Source organism: Schistocerca piceifrons, chromosome 4 (assembly GCF_021461385.2).
Source record: "Schistocerca piceifrons isolate TAMUIC-IGC-003096 chromosome 4, iqSchPice1.1, whole genome shotgun sequence".
Classification (NCBI taxonomy): domain Eukaryota; kingdom Metazoa; phylum Arthropoda; class Insecta; order Orthoptera; family Acrididae; genus Schistocerca; species Schistocerca piceifrons.
In genome coordinates, this window is record NC_060141.1 from 338699330 (window position 1) to 338726002 (window position 26673).

Below are 26673 nucleotides of genomic sequence, written 5' to 3' on the forward strand. Positions count from 1 at the left end.
GAAAAATTGAAGTCGTCATAATTGCACAAAATTGTCAAACCCGTATACAAGACATCAAAAATTAAATTCTGCGAAAGTACCATTAGAAGAAAGACAAGACAAATACAAATGTTCATTACCAAATCTACACATGCAATATAGACTACAATTACTAAACTACAAATTACTACAACAATACTACTGTTTGCTATTTTTACTATCAAAAGAATTCCAAGGGACGATCAGAAGCAGCGGTCGCCACGTGCATGGGGGCTTAATTAAATATAGTGCTAATAATTTTCATTTTAGTAACTGTCTGTCCGGTAACGCAGTCTCGTAACCGGTTGGCCCTGACTATTATTACTCCGCAATCTGACTGCATAGAATAACAACAAAGAATGAAAGGAAATTTCCGTTAACACAATTAATTAATTAAGTCCCCAGCAACTATAAATGCTACGGAACAACAAAGCACATGTGTAACTGTTCTGTGTGTGGAAGTGTGATTCAACGTACACATCTGGCACGGTTCTTCCTCAATACGACAAGATGCTTTATACGCCATTTACAATGAAGTAATTAAAAAAACCATAAATACTATGATTGCACATAGAAACCAGAATTACACTCTAATACATGAACACAAGCCAGATGATTTGTTGACTGAACCTGTGACCAAGAGGCGTTGTTATTTAGGAAATTTGAAATAAAAAATTTTTTTATTGCCTCATATGTATTGACGAAAAATACACTCTGATCATTACAACATCCCCAATCGAACAGCATCGGCTGTCTAGCCCATCAGAACAACTGCACACCACATGCTCACAACTACTACTGCTATCGACATCCTCTCAACAAGCACTGACCACGGCAACCTCAGAACTACTACAGAACTACTACTGCCCACAGTAACTTCTGAACAAGCACTGCCAGTGGAGGCGGCGGAATAAAACTCTTTGGCGCAATCTCTGGCGCTGTGACTCAGAGTAGCCACCTTTCAACGGCTCTACTGCATTTAAACGTGATACACACATCTAATATTTATGCTTAAAGCTTTTCATTTAACAAAGAACATTAATTGCATACCATTGAGACATTACTTGTAATAATAAGCTAGTTTTCCATCCCCTGTAACTCGGAAACCGTAACTCATAGATAAAAAAGGAACAGGTCATTTTTTGTAGGAAATTTAATGCAGTTTAATTTTTTTCCGAGAAACGTTTGGGCTAGAAGCCGCGGTTTTAGACTTATAAAAGAGAATGTGACCTCTAAACGCCCCCTATCCCAACGCTTGCACTTCAGGGGTGGGTCCCTCCAATATTTTGTTCATGACCTATCCCCCACCAACGTTCTAAAATTAGCGACTATCGCAATTTTTCTGCTAATTTTTTTTTCGTTGACTGGCCTAAGGGAGTCGGTGTGCTCCACGGTCACCTCAAGCACACATCGATTGACAGCACCAGAGGCAGCACTGTATATTGTCACCAAATATATTCTCCAGTGAAAGTCCACAAAGCACATCTCGCTGGCCGCGGTGGTCTAGCGGTTCTATGCGCTCAGTCCGGAACCGCGGGACTGCTACGGTCGCAGGTTCGAAATCTGCCTCGGGCATGGATGTGTGTGATGTCCTTCGGTTAGTTAGGTTTAAGTAGTTCTGAGTTCTAGGGGACTGATGACCTCAGATGCTAAGTCCCATAGTGCTCAGAGCCATTTGAACCATTTGAAAGCACATCTGTCTTCTTTTTCACGTGCATCGTTCAGCGTTGTCCTGCCATTTTTAGAACCGTGTATTGCAGCATACAGCTCCGTCTACCCTCTTACTTTTTTATCAGCCTGGCCTGTGCTCACTCTTCATCATCAACAATCTTCATTCTGTTGGCCACTGCGTTGTTTACTGAAATTGAAAACTATCTTCCAATAGGAGATTAGAACTGTCAATAAACAGTGAGCACACATAATCAGGAAACATGCTCACACACACACACACACACACGCACACACACACACACACGCGCGCGCGCGCGCGCGCGCGCGCGCGCTCTAGCGAGCGCACACATACACACACACACACACACGCACACACACACACACACACAAACACACAGAGAGAGAGAGAGAGAGAGAGAGAGAGAGAGAGAGGGGGGGGGGGGGGCGTACAACACAAATCAAAATAAATCAGCAGACAGTAAGCAACAGGTGACACATAATGGCTTACAAGAACAAAATCACACACAGGGCGAGGAATATGCTAAAGAGATAAGGGCTCAACACAGTATACAGAGCCAGCACACAATACAGAACAGACTTGGAAGAGGTACCGCTAACACCGGAAAATACAACCACTCTGGCATATATCAACAAAATTCCAACTGTTGTCAATTGGTATATGTGGGTCAAACACGCAGCAGTCTTAGAACCAGGTATACAGAACATCTCAGAGCTATGAAAATTAGTAGCTCACATTCAGCAATTGCTGAGCACCTAATAGCGCAGAACCACCAACCAACGAACATTGAAATTGATTGGAAAATTCTTAAAACTGTTAACAACCTATACTAAAAATTCACAACGGAAGGGAACTACCAAAAATCAATAGTCCAAGGAAAGAAAGTACTAAATGAACACACTTCACTGTATAATAAAGCCCCTCCTCACTCATTCTACCTGCCTATAATCACTCTTTCTGTCTTGGACACTAATTCACACACACACACACACACACACACACACACACACACACATACATACATCAGACGTGCCACATCCCATACGAAAATGCCACGAAACTGATGAACACTACATAGCCATAACAACACGCAATGGCGGAAACTGTGCGTCTGGCGAAAAGATCTTCGAAATTGCATGTACGATGACACCAGCGAAACAAATAGGCGTATTAGGTCGACACAGGAAATGAAAAAAACACAACATCAAAAAACTGTTATTATCGCTCTAAATAACCCAATAGATAGAGATTCTTAGTCGTAAACGTATAATAAAAAAAGTTTTGTTTTTTGCAGATGACAAGGTGTAGAGTACATAGCAGACATACCAGCATAAACGACCAACAGCTTCATGTGATCTGTGTAAACAAACTTATACAGCCACTATAATCTCAAATGTACAACAAAACTAGTTCCCTCAAACATATCATAAACGAACGACACAGAATACCTTACTTAAGTGATACAAGTCCCCACTGTGTACTGTATGGAGTTTAATGCAAAATGTTTGACAGTAATCGCTCATTTAACAAACATAAATGTTTTTTGCTAAAAGTTTCTTTAGAGGTGAGCACGTAACAACAATTTTTCAGAAAGAAAATAAACCAATAGACTCACTGAAGAGAGTACAAAAACTGCTGAACCATGTATGGGTGAAACAAAACAGCAAAAGGTATCTCGCGTGGTGCGGAATTCCGTTCCCATTTTTCTTAGAACGCACGAAAATTAGAAGAACTGTAATATTCGAAGATGATTATATTGTATTTGGTACATTTGGAAGTTATGTTTGTATATTAGGATATATGGAGTTCAAATGACACAACGCATCAAAGATGTATTTATTATCTTTAAACGCCAGAAAATGTGATGCCAGTGGATAAATATGCTGTAGACATTGCTGTTATTTAGTAACTGATTGTGGATGTGCATTCTAACTTACTTTAAACAGCCTTGTCAGCAAATTTCCAATTAATGTATATCACATCCTTCTTCAAAAGCTCGTCCCAGTACAGCAGTCGAAGATATTCGCAGGTACATTCTAGATCAAACATTGTAAAAGAGCTCTATTAGCCAGTCAGTAACATTAATAATATTTTTCTTGGTGTATCATCTTCTTCCAACCCAAAATGGTGTTTGGAATGTTTGCGAAAGTTGTATTTTGTATAATCGGTATGCTTAAGAGGAAAGCGTCAACTATTACTGCATTGCTTCCTTAGCATATTATCTAAACCAAATGTGTTTTGCACTGTTATAGAACAATAACACAGGCAATTTAGACGTAAAAATAACGTTATGGCCCTTACTTAGAGAACCCACGCGTCAAATGCATCTTTAGCTGTAAGTTACACAAAAATTGGACTACCAGTGGCTGGCACATTATTTTACCTTCACGCATTTTGCACAGTTATAAAACACTAATACAAACTATATAGATGAGGAAATATTTAAATCTGGATTCAGTTATGCCTTGTACCAAGTGTGGTAAAGTGATCAAAGTTGGCTCATTGCCCGATGCAAATGTAAGTTAGAGCAGCAGCGTCACATGTATTTCGATAAATGTTACAATTTTTTTTTAGTTTGGAAACTCTTTAAATTATTCCAGCACTGAGAACATATTTATATATTTCTGACAGACATTCTAGATATGGAAATAACATTCTCACTCACACCTGACAGACCCATTGCTTCCGTTACTGATTAAACTTACGTATTTTTGGTAAACAAGACAAACATTTTAGACATAGAGACGCTGTATGTTAGTTCAAAATTGTCAATATTGTTACATACTTTTTCAGACATTTTAGATCCAGAAATTATATTTCGACGCTTGAGAAAACTATGAGTTACTGATAAAGCTTGTTTATTTTCCAAAAATGAAATGGACAGTTTAGACAATGAAATACTGTAGGTAACACCAGCATTTTCAACATCTTAATGTATTAATGAATGCCGGCCGGAGTGGCCGAGCGGTTCTAGGCGCTTCCGTCTGGAACCGCGCGACCGCTGCGGTCGCAGGTTCGAATCCTGCCTCGGGCATGGATGTGTGTGATGTCCTTAGGTTAGTTAGATTTAACTAGTTCTAAGATCTAGGGGACTAATGACCTCAGCAGTTGAGTCCCATAGTGCTCACAGCCATTTTTGAACACACACCCATGCCCGAGGGAGGACTCGAATCTCCGCCGGGATCAGCCGCACAGTCCATGACTGCAGCGCCTGAGACCGCTCGGCTAATCCCGCGCGGCATGTGTGTGTGTGTGTGTGTGTGTGTGTGTGTGTGTAGGCAGGATGTAAGGAATGAAGAACCAAAATGTACCGTCTTACGACAGTCCGATTAAAGTAAGTAACTTACTCACAAAATCCACTAGCAATTTTCGAATGAAGCCTACACTGTTACCCATGATGCTGAGAAAACGAGATGTAGATTGTTCAGATAAAACGTTATCTCGCGTATCGTATAACCGTTCAAGGCTACTGTTTTGCTGATTGTTGGTCCAATAATTTACGATGTTGAGATGACCTTTATTTAATCCACTGCATATACGAAACCGGCAGAGATAATTTACATCTGTATAGCAACGATTCCATTATATTACGTCACCACAACGTTCTTTCTACGCAAGTGAATGTGTATTGCCGACACTGACACTGATATATGATCGAGTTTCTTGCGCATTTGGAACATATCATTCCATAGTAGCTTAGTCTTCATTTTGGTTCTCACAATATCTATTTTCAGAGACAAATCACTAAATCATACTTTCTTATATGTTTTCAGATAATTATTCGACAGGAATAATTATTCTCTACATGAAAAGTATTCGAGATGGTAGTTTCTTAACGGATTTTCTGCAACAAACTGTTACCTAATGATTGCTGGAAATATCAGAAATTTATTCTGTACCCAGTAAAACTGCACGTTATTGATTACATCATTCTTTTAAATGTTGCCAATACAGATCGTTAATATTCAGAGATCTTATGGTTTCATCAGTGAACGTTAATCAACATCACTGATTCCACGACTAAACGGTTGGACGGTAGCCACTCGCTTGTAAATCGCTGCTTGAAATTTTTGCGGAATCGTTGTAACATCTCTGCATATGTCGTTAAAGAGAAGTGAAAATATATTACGACTGATCCAGTGTAATATCTTATTGTTGAGATTGACGTGTTAACGAAAACAAGGGAACGTAGCGCCCTATAAATTGAAATACAATCTCAAGGAACAGATAATGCTTGCGTCTTGTATTGGGTTGTACCAGGAAATGCTTATATTGCAACAGAGCGCTTGTACTTCCGTGAGTGCGAGAAAATACAGCAGATTGGAAGATCGGCACTGAATGACATTGGCTGATTGTAGCCTCCAGCTTGAAACAACAAAATGCGTGAACAACACAGTGAGCGTGCAAAGATGACGAAGAACTCCAGAATTTCTGTTTTAGTAAAAAATTCTATTAAAAACACGGTAAAATTTTGACGTACACTCCATCGTACACGAAAGAAAAGAGCGTCACTTGAGCAAACAGGTAAGTGGGTACAGAAAAACATTTACTTGCAAAACTTAAGGCAACCCATAACAGTGGAGGCTACCATAATATCAATTTACTCTCATTTGTCACTCTGTTGGCAAACAGTAAAAATATAATAATAAATTACTTAAGGGTAATCTACGGAAAACCTTGAAACGTCTCTGTGAAGTCGTTTCATAACACGCTTGTCGAATTCAGTACAACTTATTCACTTTACTACCTGATTTTAGCTCAATTTTTGAACTCTTCCAGAAAGACTGAGCACTCAAGTAAGGCCTATTGATTGTTATATGTGTGTTTTAATGTGGGGTTTCGGTTTTGTTTTATGGGAAACGCTGAGTTGGTTCAAAAATGGTTCAAATGGTTTTGAGTACTATGGGACTTAACATTTGTGGTCATCAGTCCCCTAGAACTTAGAAATACTTCAACCTAACTAACCTAAGGACATCACACACATCCATGCCCGAGGCAGGATTCGAACCTGCGACCGTAGCGGTCACACGGTTCCAGACTGAAGCGCCTAGAACCGCACGGCCACACCGGCCGGCTGCTGAGTTGGTCATCGTCTGCTGGGAGCAGAAGATGTTGCTTCTCGTTCGAAGGAGAGCACAGGATGACCAACTTAGGTTTCCAATACCTGAACAGAGAGGTTTACCCATCTTAGTCGAAGGCTGTTTTTGTGTGTGAGGTTGGTGACGGAGGGCTACCCCTCTGGTAGCTTCCGCTGCACGGGGAGCTAGGTATTCTGGAAAGAGAAAGGGACACTCTTCGGTGAACGCTTGGTGAGTACGGATCGAAGCTCTTTAGGGGAGTTTCAGGTGATAGGAAGCAGGTTGAGTTAGGTATTCGTTATGTTTAACTGTTGAAATACTTAAGAACTTCAGCTTAACTGAAGCGTGTGAGGCGAGTTATTTTTCCGAATGTACCATAATTGTATTGGTTTAAATAGGCGATTTTTGTGTGGTTGAGTTAAGAGTGTGGAAGTTACTTTGTGCATTTTGAACAATGATGAAACAGAATTTCAAACGGTAAACCTGTTTAGGAAAAGCTGGTTGGGATCACTTCAACCGTACGTGAGTGTAATAGTGTGTCGAAGCGAGTATGATTTTTAATCTTATATTTTGTGGAAGTTGCTTTTGTCTTTGCGTGTCGATTTTGTGCCACGTGTTTTATAATCAATGACCCTTCTGGTCCACCACGGCACCGCAATAGGCAGTTAGCTTGTTTAATGAGCTATAATTTCTGCAAGAATATCTGTTCTTTCGTGCGCTTTCTAGAAAGCAGCACAACAGTTTGATTCGGAATGCACCACGTGCTCTAGTTCGGCCGTTAGCAAGCAGCAGACGCAGTTTGTATGTTGAATAAATATCGCGCATCCCCGTGCATTGGTTAAACCTCTGTCCACAATAGTGCATGCGTAGAATCATAACGCGAATCTCACTGAGATATTTTTATGGTATGAATGCAAAGGAGATGATAATATCATTGTCTCCCACACCCGTTTTCTGTGTTTCTCCCTGCTGTAGTTAAATTGTGCTCTATTACATTCTCACGTAATTCTTACTTAAATATTTCTAGTCAGGCACCAGTTATGTGTAGTTAGGATGTGCAACCAAATACCTAGATAGAATAAATAATCTACGTGAAAAATAAATTCTGTGATGTTGATCTTACCCACTTACTCCGATTTCCAATCCTGAGTTAATCAAGTTGTTTCATGCAAGACATGGAGTGCTATTTCTCTGGCTACTTAAAGAAATTTGCATACTTATAATTAAATTATTAAAGTAATTAAACTAATAGTTTTCCAGCTCCGTTTTTTCTAAATGGTTAGGAAGGGCTTGGGCTGGTGGCGACCCTAAATTTCTGAATTTTTACCATTATTTGTGTGAGAGAAGCAGCTAGAAATGCGAGATAACGTATATGGCTCGATGAGAAACGTCGTAAAGATAGTAATACGTTACAACCTACAAAGAAGCATTGAAGACAACGGGCTCGAAAGGACGGGCTGGTAAATTTCGTAACCCATTACTTGTCTTGGCAAATGTTATTACGTTTCGGCAGTTGATATACGTTGAGGAATACACATTTCTTGCTATGATGCTGGGTTAAGCACAAAATTTTCTCCTTGACTTAAACGGTTATTTTTTCGATAATAAATAATTAGTTCAATTTTACCACTATAATTTAGATATTATATGCTCCTCAGATAATGCTGCTGCAGTTCAATAAACCTATATCTTGAAACGCGTACGTTTCATATGTATTCATTACCAGCGATGGCGAGGCATGACAGAATCTCTGACCAGAGAGTTATTTATCGTGTCTAGCCTGCGCTTGACTGCGCGAGATTTCAGTTGCGAGTTGTACTCAGTCAGAAGTAGTTGTGTGTGAGGAGTCGGCGGGCGTCGACATGGGTCTCTGGTCAAGGTTCGGGACGAGGTATATTGTTAAATAAGGTAATGAAGCAGCATTGCGCACATCTGATAATGTAATGTATGTTAATTGTAATTAATTTGTTCAAGAAATGCCCCAATAATAATTTTGTTTTCTAAGCAATCGTTTTTAAGAAAAGAATCATTCCAACTGAAACAATATTTCCTATGCTTTTCCTCCCAGAATCAATTTATCAGATTAATTATTGCACAGGGCCTAAGGTCAGCGATGCTGCCCTATTATTCTGGGTTTAATGATTAATCCTGGTTTCTTAATTTTTGTGTCGAGTTTACATTTGGGTCATTATTATTCTATAATTTTTGTGGGGACCAAACATTTGGCTCGTTTTCATTATTAGAGACTTTTCTTTTATTTTTGCTGGAAGTCACACTTGGGGTCTATTCACATCAACATTTATAGTGTCTTGTAAAAATCTGCTGGGAGGTTACGTTTAGCACGATGCCCATTTACATTTAATTATTGACTTACTATTAACCTGATGGGTCAAACAATAGTATAAGCACGTGGTACTGGTGTCACAAAGTACACCCCACGTGGGTTGAACATAAAGAAAAGTTGCTATATTGAAAAATATTGTCAAGACGAGATGTTATAATGTCACGCACATTCGCATTTAAGATTGATGATCTTAGTTAGAGTTACTGATCAACACGTGGTTCCACTTTACTCACAAACTAGTGACAAAGCAACTACTGGAAGATATTCTGAACTTCACACTCGAAATACACTGTGTTGCAATTTAAGATAACATTAGATATTTTAGAACTAAACCTAAAATAAAGGTGATTAAATTTTCAGTTAGGCTGAACTTAAGAAATCCATTGTCCTACGGACTTAGCAGACACGCGATTAGCCGGAGATCTTACCACTTTAGACGCTCTCCGCGGACAGACTGACCTGGCCCCTACCGAGCGTGCTTAACCGATACAAACGGAAGTTACCAGAGAGGCAGCATCCTATACCAACATGATAAGGGATGGACAGGACCATACTAAGAATAGAAACCTCTCTGCTTCTAGAAAGTGTAGCTACCTGTTCCGACGTTGGTCCTACTGTTCTCTAGCAGACAGGCTTGTCTGCTACCATCAACCATGCAACTAGAAATACATTTGCTCATTCATCCTCTCACGCAGACGTGAAGGGGGATGACAGTATCTTATCATATACAGTATATAGAAGAAAGCGGATGTAGGTTCTGTATGAGACTGTGTGACATGAATTACATGTAAACTGTGTTTTAAAGTGTGGTAGTGTGACAGATCGTTCTTGTTTATGTGTAAAAGTAACAGGTTTAACTGCTCAGTCTCCTCCCAGATAGTCAGAAACACCACAGTAAATTTAGAAGAGGTATTTATGCCTTAAATGACAACAGATTTAAGAAATTAACATGAAAGGAATCCAACAGAGACCTTTCAGTGGTACCACGTAACTGCGGGTATGGCGGCGCCGTCTATCGGTGGAGAGACTGACGCGTGCGCACCGTTTGATGTTGCATAGCACCGGTGTGGTTTCGCGCCGAAGAGAAGGTGGTCACACAAGTTATTCTCCACTGCCAAAAATGCAGGCGAGTAAGCAAGAACAACGAGGAGTGATCCGATTTTTGGCGGCGGAGGTAATTGGAGGCCGTGAAATGTATCGGCGGATGAAGCCACTTTACAGAACCTTAGACGAGCCATCAAGTCGAAACACCAAGGCATGTTGTGCATCGGTGTTATCCTCCTACATGATAATGTCCGCCTACAGACGTCCAGTGCGGTGAAGACGACATTGCAGTTTCGGTGTGAAACGCTGGAACATCCACCATAGAGTCCCGACCTTTCACCGTGTGACTTTCATGTGTTTGGACCTCTAAAACAAGCTATTCGCAGACATCGATTCGCAACAGACGACTAAGTGTGTGACTGGGTCCAGGCCTGGATCTGACAGCAGCCTACTAGCTTCATCAAGGATGGACTCGACCGGCTAGTGTCGCAATGGGATAAATGTGCCAACAGCTTTAACGACTATTTTTGAGTATGTGTACCGTGAATTAAAAAAATCGTTACCGTTACTTTACATTAGTGATCGGGTTTCATTAGAATGCCCCCTTTAATTGCTGCGTTCAGGTAGATGGCAACAGAAATTCCACACTCTCGTAGCATGAATAAATATTAAATAGATATTATTGAATCTCGGGTAGTATGCTTCAGTACAAGACATAATGAAGCAGTTCATTTTTGTTAGTATCATTCAACTAAACGGTGTGATTTCCTGATCTGTGGTCTTGCTTGTTTGTGATAAGCAAAGTCAAACAGAATGAAGAGATAATGAAGAGATATGTAAGGTAGGAATGAAGTTGAGAACTTAAGAGTTTGGGTAGTAAAAATGTGCTGTACTTGTGTAAATAGTAACATACAGGGTGGTTGTAACGCCACTGCCTATTTTTAACTGTGATTCTCCTAGAAAGCAACATCATCTCTTGCCCACGTGTAACAACCGTGACTATTACGAGGTCAGCCATTTATGATTTAAGGGGCTGATCGAGTGATAACCAAGCAGTGGCTTGTGTACTCACCGTAGAAGACAGTGGTGTAAGTTCAGTGGCGGTGGAGGCAAGAGCGAGGCATGAATGCAACGCTTAACCCTGAGACACTAAAAAACTCTCATAAGAAAGTAATGTTAACCGTTATTGTGAATGACGCAAGTCGACTTAGAAGACACTCAACATCCAAATCGGGAGACAATGTAAATGTTGTTCAGTATATCTTTGAATAGAACCCCTCAATATCAGCAATACAAGCTGCTAGGGAAAGGGGATTGTCATGTCACACGGCGCAGACCATTTTGAAAGGTAAGCTATTTTTTCGACCTTTCCTTTTCTGCCACAGGAGACTGCAATTTTGCGAGATTATGCTTGGTTGGCAAGATGATTATCCCGATCTGAACGACAAATCCTGTGGACTGATGAAGAGGTATTTCACGTTGGAGGTTTTGTGAATCGTCCCAATTATCATCACTGGTCAAATTTGGATCCAAATGTAACTTTTGAAAAAAATGCGTCAAGGCCAAAGGCAATTGTCTAGTGCGCGATTACGTCAAGCAGATTCAGTGGCCCATACAGGCTACGCGACACCGTGAATGATGCACAGTACTTGGAGTTGCTTCGAACGTACGTATGGCCTGTGGTTCAAGAAAGGGAAACTGGAAAGGAATTGCTCATGCAAGATGGAGCTCCACTCCTCTACGCGGTTCGAGTGAGAGAATGGCTTGATGACAATTTCCCAGGCAGGTGGATTGGCCGCCAGGGACCGACAGAATGGTCTGCACGCAGCACCGATTTAACTCATGCGACTTCTTCGTTCAGGGCTGGGCTAAGGAACAAGTCTGCAAGTTAAAACCAATGGATATTAAACGTCTTGAACAAGTATCCCTAAAGTTCATATGGTTCAAATGGCTCTGAGCACTATGGGACTTAACTTCTGAGGTCATCAGTACCCTAGAACTTAGAACTACTTAAACCTAACTAACCTAAGGACATCACGCACATTAATGCCCGAGGCAAGATTCGAACCTGCGACCGTAGCGGTTGCGCGGTTCCGGACTGAAGCGCCTAGAACCGCTCGGTCACACCGGCCGGCTATCCATAAAGTGTTTGCAAATGTTCCAGTGTTGATGCTGTGAAAAGAGGTGCATTCTGTTCCTAAAAGAAGCCGGCCGAAGTGGTGGAGCGGTTCTAGGCGCTTCAGTCTGGAACCGCGTGTCCGCTATGGTCGCAGGTTCGAATCCTGCCTCTGGCATGGATGTGTTTGATATCCTTAGGTTAACTAGGTTAAAGTAGTTCTAAGTTGTAGGGACTGATGACTTCAGATGTCGAGTCCTATAGTGCTCAGAGCCATTTTTTTGTTCCTAAAAGGTTAAAGATTTGTGTGGGAAATACGGGTGCGTATTTGAAATGTACTCGTAATTTAATGACCAAAGAGTACACCCTAATAATGTATGCAATGGAAGTAAAACTGTGATAAGTTTTATACTTTTTTAAATACTGATTGTTTCTGATAGGTACTGACTTTACGACTACTCTGCCTCTATGTCTCTTCTGCATGCTCTCCTCGAATCTTCCTTCTATTTTCTATAGCTTCCTTCCTAACTTACTCGTTTATTTTATTGCCTTCGTCCTCCTTCATCTCTCCTCTTTTCGCTGTCTCTGTCCCTAATTCCCCCATTCCCTATCTCTCTTTATTGTTTGACCACCTGTTTTTCTCGTCCTTTTTGCACACACTTCGTTACATCGTCTTTGTTTAAATAATTATATATTATCATTCATGTAACCAAAGATAAACGAATACATTTTTAATCTCTTCATGTTACTTGCTTCGACAGAACATGGCAAAATTTCGCAACCACTCATTCCGCTATTTTCATTTCATGTTTCTAAGCTAATTTGACAATACAGTACCAGCTAGCGGTTGTGTTAACCGTCATCTTTACCTGTCATTACTTATTCTAGATTGTCTAAAGAATTATAGCAATGGAGTCGCTGTTAATGGCCGCTTGTTTCTTATGATATTCTCGCCTATAGTAATTTCAGATAAGAGGCATTAATATCAGAGGCTGTAATGCACGATTAAACACTTGCAAAGCTAGGTATTACTGCGGGAAAATGATCGTCCCTCTCAGGAGCCCATTACGGCCAACATATTTCGTTGATAACATCGCATGAGTTATGGCTCATTCATTACAGGCTAATAAATACAGAAGTACGTTGTATAGTCCCATAAAACTCCTGATAATCGTTGTTATTCGTCTCAGCTATGCTGATTCAGTGCTACTGTGTCGCTGGGTGGTACACTGTTCTCTGGGTGCAATGCAGACTGAACAGGGACTTGGAAGAGATACTACCTAATAACATGGAAGTTATCATACTGCGTTATTCTTTTAGGAATAAAGATAACATCTAGCGGCTCAGAGTTGCTTCTTTATTTGACCTCCTGTCCAGTTAGCATCGCATGCTTCGTTGGGCTAAGTAAAACAAAAATAATAGAAACATCAGACATGGTACGTAGATCATTTACTACTTCCTAGACATAGGTAGCAGTAAGTCACATTTAAAACTAGGAAACAAAGCGGTAATCACTTAAAGAATTATCCCAATTATAAGGGACGGTCAAGTTGTTACTCAGTGTATCGTGATTACTGACACCCTCATCTGTTCACGTACTCGAGCAGCCTTGAACACTTGAGGATTTAAAATATCGGATGTTGCAGTACAGATATATGTACAAAATTTAGTCTACCATAATTTTAGGCCAAGTCCGTTAACTTTCGACCTTCGGATTGTGTGGCCCAGATAAGCAATAGAACAGACTCTACACGTGTCACGATCAAGCTACAAATACTGAAGTAGATCCCTCTTTAATATAACATTTATGGCATATGATTAGAGAGATGTCGTAATCTGGCTAGCTATTGAAGTTTGTCCAGAATAGATTCCTACTTTTTCCACATCACGTCATATAGATTAATTTACCTAGGCAACAATATTTGTTTCAGTCAGTCGCCGGACAGATCAGTGCAACTCGGAATTCAACATGAGACGACGCAGCTTATTAGCCTGTGCTGAAACCACTGTACTGGAATAGGTTATTACCCTCACTTGTGCAGCTGATCGGTAAGATAAGAACTGCACAGAGCTTAGACTAACGACCCGCCAAACCCTAATATAGTTTTTAGATTGCATTTAAAGCCGAAATTTCATTTACACATGTTCTTTCACGTCAAATACGCTTTCTGTTACCAAACGTTGAAAATATCAGGGATTATGTAGTACAATGAGTAGTCCTTGTTACCATCAGTTAAGGAGTCGTTACAAACATTTGATTCATAACACATGTTTCACAGTTTAGAATATGATCTCATACGAAATAAATAAATGTATAAAACTTCTCATTTTAAGTGGTGATTTATAAAAGTTAATATTAACATTCAGGAATGATCTGCATATAGTTCCTGAAATTTCCAGCAAGTGGCTGTTACTATACCACGCCACTCTAATCGGTTGCACGATACGGAACGGAATTACTTTCTCTTAGTGTCTCTGAAAGATACTGGAAAATCAGGGGCAAAAGATATATTTTCGATAGTGTTACACCAGGACCTGTGCAACTATACAATTGTGGCTACTTAAAATATCAGTACACTAACCAGAAATATACATTGTCCTTATTTATCCAGGAAAGTACCTGGTTCGAAAACTGTGAGGGTAAATAGTTCCAACTTCAAACATGAATCATATGCCAAAATTACTCCGCTCTAGACAAGATTATCCAATATACCCCGAGGTTTTAACGGGGAGAGTCAATGAATCGACGCCAAAGTTAAATTTGTATCCAGTTACGTTTGGACACAATATGTAAGCTATAGTACAGCACTGCTTTATTTTGCCCCATCAGACGCTTAAATTATAAGGGGACGCTTCTAGTTTCTCTCTTTTAACAGGCTGTTTGGCATTCCCCCTATACTTCAACCGTCTGATGAGGGCAAACTAGTCATGATGGACGGCAGAAAGTGTCCACTGTTCACGTTAATTAGAGGGCAAATACACACCGAAACTTCCTGGCAGATTAAAACTGTGTGCCGAACCGAGATTAGAAACTGGGATCTATCCCGGTCAGGCTCACAGTTTCAAATCAGTGCACATTCCGCTGCAGAGTGAACACTCGTTCTGGAAATATTCACTAATAAATATTGAGCGGTGAAAGTTAAATCCAAATGCTTTTTAGTGAAAAACCATACACGCGCCCACATATTCGCGTGTTATGGAGTATAGTTACCGCGTAACACACACCATGTTGATGAAATCTTCTCGGGTTGTCAACCGAGTCGTGATAATGCGAGAAGATTTCTGCAATGAAATTTGTCGAGGAAACGTGCATTCCCATATAATCCACATTGCTGCAGACGTGTAGCAGCTTCGATTTGCATTGTGTACATGACTGCAGCAAATACCCTGAAGTTCTTCATTATTTCATTTTATGTTGCTGTAGATAGAAGGGGAAAGATGAGTGGGTAAGACGAAATACGAACATCATTATCCACTCACAGACGCCTTGAAGGTGGTCGAGAAAAACCTACCAGGAAAAAAAAAAAAAAAAAAAGATTCAAAAGGCTCTGAGCACTATGGGACTTAAATGGGACTTAACATCTGAGGTCATCAGTCCCCTAGAACTTAGAACTACTTAAACCTAACTAACCTAAGGACATTACACACATCCATGCCCGAGGCAGGATTCGAACCTGTGACTGTAGCGGTCGCGTGGTTCCAGACTGAAGCGCCCAGAACCTCTCGGCCACACCGGCTAGCCGCTCCAGTTCCTAGACGGATGATCACCAAAATCAGATTAGATCTTCACTCCATTACTGTGTGACTTGCAAATTAATTCTAATACTAGCGTGGAATGAAGATCTATTATATAGGTCTTGCTGCTGTCCTTTCCAGCCATTTTAGGGTGAATTTATTTCAGCCGTCAGAACTCGAAACAGCTGCTACTGAGACCAACACCTTGGACTCAATGCTATTTAATAGTCAACGAGACTCTTTCACTTTCAACTCTTCCAGTACTGAATTATAAGTCAGTAAGATGTCAAAAAATCACATCTCACAATTTGCTGGAAAGAAACGAATATGTCATGAAAATAGCACACATTTTCCACGACGTGACAACGTGACAATGTTAAAATTAGTGGCTGTTGTGCACCGCTGAATTGCTCTTCTTGCAGGCTGTATCGCTGCCGTATCCTCCACTCAGTCCTCCTTTGTTGACCTGTCAAACGAACAAAGTGCCGCACTACCTTGGTCACTCGTTTCAGTGTGGACTGTGGGGACAGCTGGCAGGTAGGCAAAAAGGAGTTGGGTGCTCATAACAACAGAGGTGCTGGCTGCCATCCGACGCTGGAGCTATCCAACGTTTGGGCTGTCAGGTTCTACGAAGGGTCCAGCCTTTGTAATCGTGACACGTGGAGGTAGGTAGCGTTTGGGCGCCTCTACTACACAACAAAATCACTAGCTAGAAGTACAGACGCTTAAGATCAGTTAAGCGGTTCTATCGTGTCTAAAACTCAGCAAGTTATTACACCTGGTACTTTTTATTATTTTTCTCAGTCGCTGTAGACCGGAGAAGCGTAGATTCGTCTGCGCCTAAATGTGCACTCCGCGAGCCACCTTACAGTATGTGGCGCAGGGTCCTTCGAGTACAACTGTCAGTTCCCCTTTTTTTCTGTTCCGCTCGCAAAGGGTTTGCGGAAAGAACAATAGCTGATATATCTCCATAATTTTACCTTCATGGTCTTTTCGCGAAATGTACGTAGAAGGAAGCGAAACATTGGCGGAGTCTTCTAGGAGCGCACGCTCACGGAACTAAAAGTAAACTACACCGCGACGCTGAACGCCTCTCAAGCAGCATCTGCCACTAGAATTGGCTGAGCACCTCTGTGACTCTTTCGCGCTTACTAAATGAGTCTGTAAAGAAACGCGCTGTTCTTCTTTGGCTCTTCTCTATTCCCCGTACCAACCCTTTTGCGGCGTCATTGTTCCTTTGTTTCTTTTACCTGCACCTACCTGTAAACTCGTTTCAGCAGATCGTCAGTAGGAAAGCCGAGCAGAAACCTACCGTACTGCAGCTCGCACCAGGCTACATACAACGTAATTATTCTAAGAATCGGGAAAAGGTCTTAATTTTGAATGAAAAGTTTGGAATACTGGCAAAACTTCAGTATATTCTGAAGTCAAGAATTACACGTTCACTGCCAAGCGCGTGCTAATCCTAACAGTCATGCACAAACCCTTTCATTCACGTTAGCACGTTTATGGTAACGTATTTCCCGAAATCTGAACAGCTGCTAAGCACGGATTGCTCTTTAATGCTCGCCATACTGTTAAGTTTATCAGTGTGTAATGCACTCAAGTTTTTAGTCAACGATCTGCTCAATATGCCACGCGGAATACCTGTCTTTTCTCATACACAAAACTACTTGAAAAATCCGTACTTTCTAAACAAAACGTACCGGAATAAATATGCCTTCACTTTAAAGCACCTTTGAGGCATGTAGCACAGGTAAAACAGGCAAATAATATCTCCTTTCGGAGCTCATACTACACACGAACGGCCGGCCGGTGTGACCGAGCGTTTCTAGGCGTTTCAGTCTGGAACCGCATGACCGCTACGGTCGCAGGTTCGAATCCTGCCTCGGGCATGGATGTGTGTGATGTCCTTAGGTTAGTTAGGTTTAAATAGTTCTAAGTTCTAGGGTACTGATGACCTCAGATGTTAAGTCCCATGGTGTTCAGAGCCATTTGAACCATTTTACACAAGAACTTACCACTGAAAGGTTGGGCTCCAACTACTTAAACTGCTGTAAGCATTCTATATCACCAAGAGAAAAGACGCGCGAAGAATATTCCGTTCTGGTCGATCAGTTTTCTTTACGGCCAATAAAAAAAAACATTATTCTCCCGCGTTAGTCCGCGCTTTACATGACTAACCAATCAACAAATAACACACTTTTGAAGTGCACTTTTTCTCTAAATAAATATTTGACATTTTGGTATTTTGTATATACTTTACGTTATTAACTACTTTAATTTACACTCGAATTAGCTTTTCTTTTTCCATAAACTTAGTTAACATATTACGATACAAAATTCCCTGTCGTCTGCATTCACACTGTCTTAAATTTCTCACGATAGTTCGTACAGCGTTTATCAGTAGAACAATGATCAACATATTTATTTAAGTCCACATTCACGCTTCATTCACACTACCAAAAGTATGTACAAAACTGTACAAAAATAAATAAACAAAAATACTCCAAGAAGTAAACAGAACAATTCACAAAAACATTCTCAATTCACAAAAACATTCTCTTGACCTTTTTTTTGAATGTCTCTGTGCGCTACTGGCCTCTAGCAGATGAAAATTAGAACTACGACTCGACTGAACCGGCTCCAGACCATCTGTCACTCGCACGCATGAGTCTTCTCCCGATACACAGGCTCTAGACACGAGCGATATAAGGCGCCACGACTCAGCGTCAAGTACGGATCCCAGACTACGGAGCAATATTCAAGTATTGGTCGAAGCAGAGTTTTGTAAGCTACATCCTTTGTGGATGGTCTACATTCCCTGAGGACCCTTCCAATGAATATCTTTGTCTTATCTGCCATACTTGGGATTAGTTTTATGTGGTCATTCCACTTTAAATCGCTATGTACACATACTCCTTGATATTTTCTGGATGTGTCTTGTTCCAGTGATTGTTTTGCAATTGTGTAATCGTAGACTAATGGGTCTTTCTGCCTGTTTCCTCGTGATACTTTACATTTGTTTACAGAACGCCTAATCCATCAAGTAATGGAAGTTGACGCCAGGATTAGGGCGTGGCATGAGTCAACGAAGCTTTGGAGTTGATATCATTAACTGTATTTTCGTTGCACAGTTGTAACAATGAATATTTTTTATTCATCATTTTATCATTTTTAGTGTAACACAGAGAACTTTTTTTTGTAAAGTGATATAGGGCTACAACTTGACTCAAAAAGTGAAGAAAATAGTGTACAGAAGCAAACATATGTGTCTTGAATACGTACACCGAAGGACACAAGATGAATGATACGGCTTCCGTAAGGCTTAATCAAGATGGTGAACAATTCAGCACTGGAAGTGAAGTGAGAAAGGAGATTATATATCACCGAAAGATATACTCAGTACGCCTAGAAGAAGTATTCACATCCTTACACTGGAAAAACGGAAAGGAAACATATCTGAAAACAACATCATTTGGCGCATTACAAAATCTGGACAATAGAATAGCGTTGAAATAATTTACTCGTTGTTCAAAGGATTCGTTCTAAGATCCCCGATCATATACTAAACTTTATATCGGCCACTGAACCGGCTGGCTACAAAAGCACGGTATCCCAGGAGGAATGGTCTGCATTCAGGGATACGGCAGGAAAGCTTATACCACTCAAGCTCCTTGACGTTTTATTCTAGCCGAGCCTACCTCGTTGCTCTCAACCTCTTGCTCGGGGTTATCTTTCTGCCACTAACATAGCCTGCTGAACGCACAGTTGTCCTTGTTGTGTTGAGAGTGATGTAGTGTGATGGATTTAGAATGTATCAGAGGGCAACATTGGTCAACTGTTGTAATCTCCTCACTATATTTATTTCTGTATGAAATTTAGCCCATTTTACGTCTCTGACTGTAAAAGTATACGTTTTACCAAAACTGTATCCCCAGAAACTGTTATCCAATCTAAATTCGTATGCTAATCTTTGACTAAACGGAATCTAATTTGAACTGAACTGTATCTGATCCGAATTCAACTTGTCTTTATATTAAATGTGCAACTGAAGTGAAATAATTGTCTGGCTCTGATCAAAGTTTCCACTTACCTCGCATCTTGACAACATTTTTTGCAGATTTCTCGAAAGCACAGCAGCAAACAGCAAGCAAGCAGTGGCTAAGCTATATTTCTATTTTTAAGTAAAATTTCCAACTGTTAAATACAACATGTGGTAATGCGTAATGAAAAACAGAGGGGTAGGGAGAGAAGCTATACCTATAAAATGATATTCCAAGACAACGATTTTGGAATGGAGTATATATTCAAAAAGATATAGTAACATTTCGTGTGATCTTCACGCTTAACATAGGTCTGAACCGTGCGGCGTAGCCGTGCGGTCTAGGGCGTCTAGTCACAGTTCGAGCGGCTCCCCCCGTCGGTGGTTCGAGTTTCCCCTCGGACATGGGTGTGTGTGTTGTCCTTAGCGTAAGTTAGTTTGAGTTAGGTTAAATAGTGCGTAAGCCTATGAACCGATGACCTTGGCAGTTTGGTCTCATATTCCTTACCAAAAATATCCAATTTCCATAGGTCTGAACATTACTAGCGTAGCAAAGTGTACAACGATTTAAAGAGGGTCCAATGTTAACAGTGAATTTCTCTCAAAATCAAACAGCTTAATCAGTTAATATATTAATGCGTGACTCAGGGTAGTGGGGTGGTCTTTCTCTAAGCTCTGAACAAGTGAACCAAGTTAACTAGTTCCCAATAATAACTGCTACAAATTAGAGGCGTAGTGGTGCAGTCTTAGCTCAAACTTTTTGTCTTCAGAAAATAATAACATTATTCGAAATTTACATTCGTTTCGCTTCCATCCTTGCTGCCCTTGACAATAAGTCTTTCTTCATCTAACAGATACAGTCACAAGTCAACACGGCACTACAGAATACATCCAACACCTACCACACTGCATCTAAGAATGTATCAGAGGTAAAAACCAAAGATGTTTAACAGTAACGTAACTCTCTCTCTCTTATATGCACATCGATACATACAAAAATCAAAATGACATGTCTAGCTTAAACTGTGTTTGTACACGCGTTGGCTAAAACGCCACATATCTACACTAATAAAGAATACGCAGATATTGTGTGTGTTTGGGGCTTTTGTTATTGTTGTACTACTACTGCTGTCGAAGAATATCGTCAGGGCACAAAGTTCCCATTTTTCTTCTACAAGTTGTTGTTGTTGTGGTCTTCAGTCCTGAGACTGGTTTGATGCAGCTCTCCATGCTACTCTATCCTGTGCAAGCTTCTTCATCTCCCAGTACCTACTGCAACCTACATCCTTCTGAATCTGCTTAGTGTGTTCATCTCTTGGTCTCCCCCTACGATTTTTACCCTTCACACTGCCCTCCAGTACTAAATTGGTGATCCCTTGATGCCTCAGAACATGTCCTACCAACCGATCCCTTCTACTGGTCAAGTTGTGCCACAAGCTTCTCTTCTCCCCAATCCTATTCAATACTTCCTCATTAGTTATGTGATCTACCCATCTAATCTTCAGCATTCTTCTGTAGCACCACATTTCGAAAGCTTCTATTCTCTTCTTGTCCAAACTATTTACCGTCCATGTTTCACTTCCATACATGGCTACACTCCATACAAATACTTTCAGAAATGACTTCCTGACACTTAAATCTATACTCGAAGTTAACAAATTTCTCTTCTTCAGAAACGCATTCCTTGCCATTGCCAGTCTACATTTTATATCCTCTCTACTTCGACCATCATCAGTTATTTTGCTCCCCAAATAGCAAAACTCCTTTACTACTTTAAGTGTCTCATTTCCTAATCTAATACCCTCAACATCACCCGACTTAATTCGACTACATTCCATTATCCTCGGTTTGCTTTTGTTGATGTTCATCTTATATCCTCCCTTCAAGACACTGTCCATTCCGTTCAACTGCTCTTCCAAGTCCTTTGCTGTCTGTGACAGAATTACAATGTCATCGGCGAACCTCAAAGTTTTTATTTCTTCTCCATGGATTTTAATACCTACTCCGAATTTTTCTTTTGTTTCTTTCACTGCTTGCTCAATATACAGACTGAATAACACCGGGGAGAGGCTACAACCCTGTCTTACTCCCTTCCCAACCACTGCTTCCCTTTCATGTCTCTCGACTCTTATAACTGCCATCTGGTTTCTATACAAATTGTAAATAGCCTTTCGCTCCCTGTATTTTACCCCTGCCACCTTTAGAATTTGAAAGAGAATATTCCAATCAACATTGTCAAAAGCTTTCTCTAAGTCTACAAATGCTACAAACGTAGGTTTGCCTTTCCTTAATCTTTCTTCTAAGATAAGTCGTAAGGTCAGTATTGCCGCACGTGTTCCAGTATTTCTACGGAATCCAAACTGATCTTCCCCGAGGTCGGCTTCTACAAGTGTAGTTTAACAAAATGCATAGTAACAGCAACGCCCTCTTGAAATGGTGCAACGTATCGCTACTAGCAGCACACGTCGATTTCCTGAACGTGTCAATGTCCCACGAACACGTGCATGGCGAGCATTAGATGCAAGAAACTTGTACCTATTTAACACATAGTGTATCCACAATCTTCACATTGGTCTGTTTCGGTAGCTGCGTGGTCAGCGAGGCGAATTATTGACTGAAGGAGGTCGGTGGTCGATTCCCACTCTTTGCTCGGGGACTGGAGATTGTGTCTTCCTTCTTTCGTGTCGTCAGAAATTATATTCCACTGTTGAGGTGACCTCATGGGCACGTCCCGAAGGGCAACAAATTAAAAAAAAAAAAAAGGTAACAAAAATGTTCACAGTGACGACAATACAACACGACTTTAATTTTGTCACTTGTTAAATGACAATCGGCATTTGCTTTCATTAATACTGTTCACTGGTGAAACCATGTTTACACTGAATGGTATCTACGACACATGTAAAATTCATCGATGGTCGCAGGAAAATCCACACGCTACAGTGGACACCAATTTCCAAGTTAGTTTTTCGATCAGTGTTTGGTGAGGCGCGATTGGTAACGTGTTGATAGGTCCTGTCTTTCTAGAAGAACGAATGATGGGACAGAATTACTATTGTTCTTAGAGAACTTCGTTTGCTGAACACCCTGAGGACGTACCTTTGACCACACTTCCAGTATTACGAAGAGCCACTCCATTTTACCAGAGGTGTGAGGGAACATCACAAATGCACTTATCATACTCGCTGGATTGGTCATGGTAATACGATTTCCTGGTCACCGAGATCGCAAGTCCTTACGCTATTAGATTTTCGTTTTTGTGGTTGGACGAAGTATGAGGTGTTCAAACGAAACGTGAATACTCGAGATGAACGCTTGGTAGCTTCGTGGATGCTGCCGCCCTCATTAGCGAACGTGCAGAGGCACTCAGACAAGCAACACAACATGTCCTCCCAGGAGTGTACAAGGAAACTGAAGCTGACAGTGAAATACTGAAACATTTATTGTGAAGTGTGTAACAGCTGCAATGTGACGTGTATCATAATGCTATAGCTTGAAACTCCATCTGCTCTTAATGCAACAGCTTTTCTACGCTTATCCACCTTCGTGAAACATTAAATGCAAAATTTTCATAAAATACGCCTAGAGTCCGTTGATGTTATGGCGCTTCCCCGCCGTCTATCAGTAGTGCGCAGAACTACTTGACAGGACATCACTATAATTGTAATGTCCCCTTAGAAAAAATATGAATGACTGTGCTTAAACTGACACACAATATTTTTAGCGCAATGCAGTCTGACTTTCAATAATCCCTAAAAAAGAATGGCCCTGACTAACATTAACCTATACCTTTCACAAATCACGTGCCTCACAAAAATCTTCGTTACTCGAACTACTGCAATACAGCAAGCGCCACTACTGCCAGCTAAATAAAAGGTTCTAACTACTGAAGGGACTAACTACTGATAGGCATAGTTAGCAAAAGAAAGATTTTGATAGAGAACAAACAATGTACACTCCTGGAAATGGAAAAAAGAACACATTGACACCGGTGTGTCAGACTCACCATACTTGCTCCGGACACTGCGAGAGGGCTGTACAAGCAATGATCACACGCACGGCACAGCGGACACACCAGGAACCGCGGTGTTGGCCGTCGAATGGCGCTAGCTGCGCAGCATTTGTGCACCGCCGCCGTCAGTGTCAGCCAGTTTGACGTGGCATACGGAGCTCCATCGCAGTCTTTAACACTGGTAGCATGCCGCGACAGCGTGGACGTGAACCGTATGTGCAGTTGACGGACTTTGAGCGAGGGCGTATAGTGGGCATGCGGGAGGCCGGGTGGACGTATCGCCGAATTGCTCAACACGTGGGGCATGAGGTCTCCACAGTACATCGATGTTGTCGCCAGTGGTCGGCGGAAGGTGCACGTGCCCGTCGACCTGGGACCGGACCGCAGCGACGCACGGATGCACGCCAAGACCGTAGGATCCTACGCAGTGCCGTAGGGGACCGCACCGCCACTTCCCAGCAAATTAGGGACACTGTTGCTCCTGGGGTATCGGCGAGGACCATTCGCAACCGTCTCCATGAAGCTGGGCTACGGTCCCGCACACCGTTAGACCGTCTTCCGCTCACGCCCCAACATCGTGCAGCCCGCCTCCAGTGGTGTCGCGACAGGCGTGAATGGAGGGACGAATGGAGACGTGTCGTCTTCAGCGATGAGAGTCGCTTCTGCCTTGGTGCCAATGATGGTCGTATGCGTGTTTGGCGCCGTGCAGGTGAGCGCCACAATCAGGACTGCATACGACCGAGACACACAGGGCCAACACCCGGCATCATGGTGTGGGGAGCGATCTCCTACACTGGCCGTACACCACTGGTGATCGTCGAGGGGACACTGAATAGTGCACGGTACATCCAAACCGTCATCGAACCCATCGTTCTACCATTCCTAGACCGGCAAGGGAACTTGCTGTTCCAACAGGACAATGCACGTCCGCATGTATCCCGTGCCACCCAACGTGCTCTAGAAGGTGTAAGTCAACTACCCTGGCCAGCAAGATCTCCGGATCTGTCCCCCATTGAGCATGTTTGGGACTGGATGAAGCGTCGTCTCACGCGGTCTGCACGTCCAGCACGAACGCTGGTCCAACTGAGGCGCCAGGTGGAAATGGCATGGCAAGCCGTTCCACAGGACTACATCCAGCATCTCTACGATCGTCTCCATGGGAGAAAAGCAGCCTGCATTGCTGCGAAAGGTGGATGTACACAGTACTAGTGCCGACATTGTGCATGCTCTGTTGCCTGTGTCTATGTGCCTGTGGTTCTGTCAGTGTGATCATGTGATGTATCTGACCCCAGGAATGTGTCAATACAGTTTCCCCTTCCTGGGACAATGAATTCACGGTGTTCTTATTTCAATTTCCAGGAGTGTATTTACCTTAATAGTGTTCAAAAGTCATATATATGAGAAAGGAGGAGGGTTAGAGGATGGGCCAACCCCCCATCCTCTGTAAAAAAAAAAGATTCTGGTTAAAGAAAAAGACAAAAGGAAAAACTGGACGGATCAAAATGGTGACGAAACTGGATACGTAAATGGATTTTCTGGATTTAGAATTGGAACATGGAATGTAAGGTCAATCATGACGGGGGGAATGAAACAACTTGGAGGAGAACTGAGTAAATATCAATGCATAGTGGCAGCAATTCAAGAAACAAGACTTCCTCAGGGTGTTATGAAGATTGGAGATACTCACACGCTCTTTAACAGCAATGAGCTAAGCCCAGCCTGGACTTCTGGAGTTGGTTTTGCTGTACACAATAAAATGATATCGGCTGTCAACAAATGGTCTCCTGTAAACGACCGAATCTGTTGGATGATTTTACACGCTAAACCATATAAGATCTGCCTAGTCAACTGTCATGCCCCATCAGAGGATGCCGATGAAGAAACAAAGAATAACTTCTATCTAGAACTAGAGAATGTAGTAGACAAACTCCCAAGACACTCAATTCAGTTGATAATGGGAGACTTCAATGCCCAAGTGGGAAGAGAAGTGCAGTATCGTCCAACGATAGGGCCTGATAGTATCCATGAAACAAGCAACGAGAATGGTATCAAATTAATTAACCTTGCCGATACAAGGAGAATGATCGTTAGAAGCACATACTTCCCCCGCAAAGCAGTGCATAAAGTAACCTGGATATCCCCAGATGGAAGTACGATGAACCAGATCGATCACGTTCTTGTTGACCGAAGACATCATTGTAGTGTCGAGCATGTAAGATCCTTTCGCGGGGCAGATATGAATTCAGACCATTTCTTAGTGGTAGTCAAACTACGTCTGAAACTTTCAACCATGTGGAGAAGAAATTCTGAAATGATGGTCCGCTTCGACAAGAATAAGTTGAAAGATGTAGAAGTGAGACAGCGCTATCAAGAAAAAATTGCAGAACATCTCACAATAACAGAGAACCCTACCAGTGTGGAGAACGCATGGATGCTGCTGAGGAATGCAGTGTTAGAAAGTGCAAATGAAGAACTAGTTTGCGATGCAAAACGAAGAAGTAAACCTTGGTTCGATGAACAATGTCGAGAATCTGTTGAGATTAGATCAGCGAAGAGGATAAAATGGCTACAGCAACTCTCGGAAGAAGCAA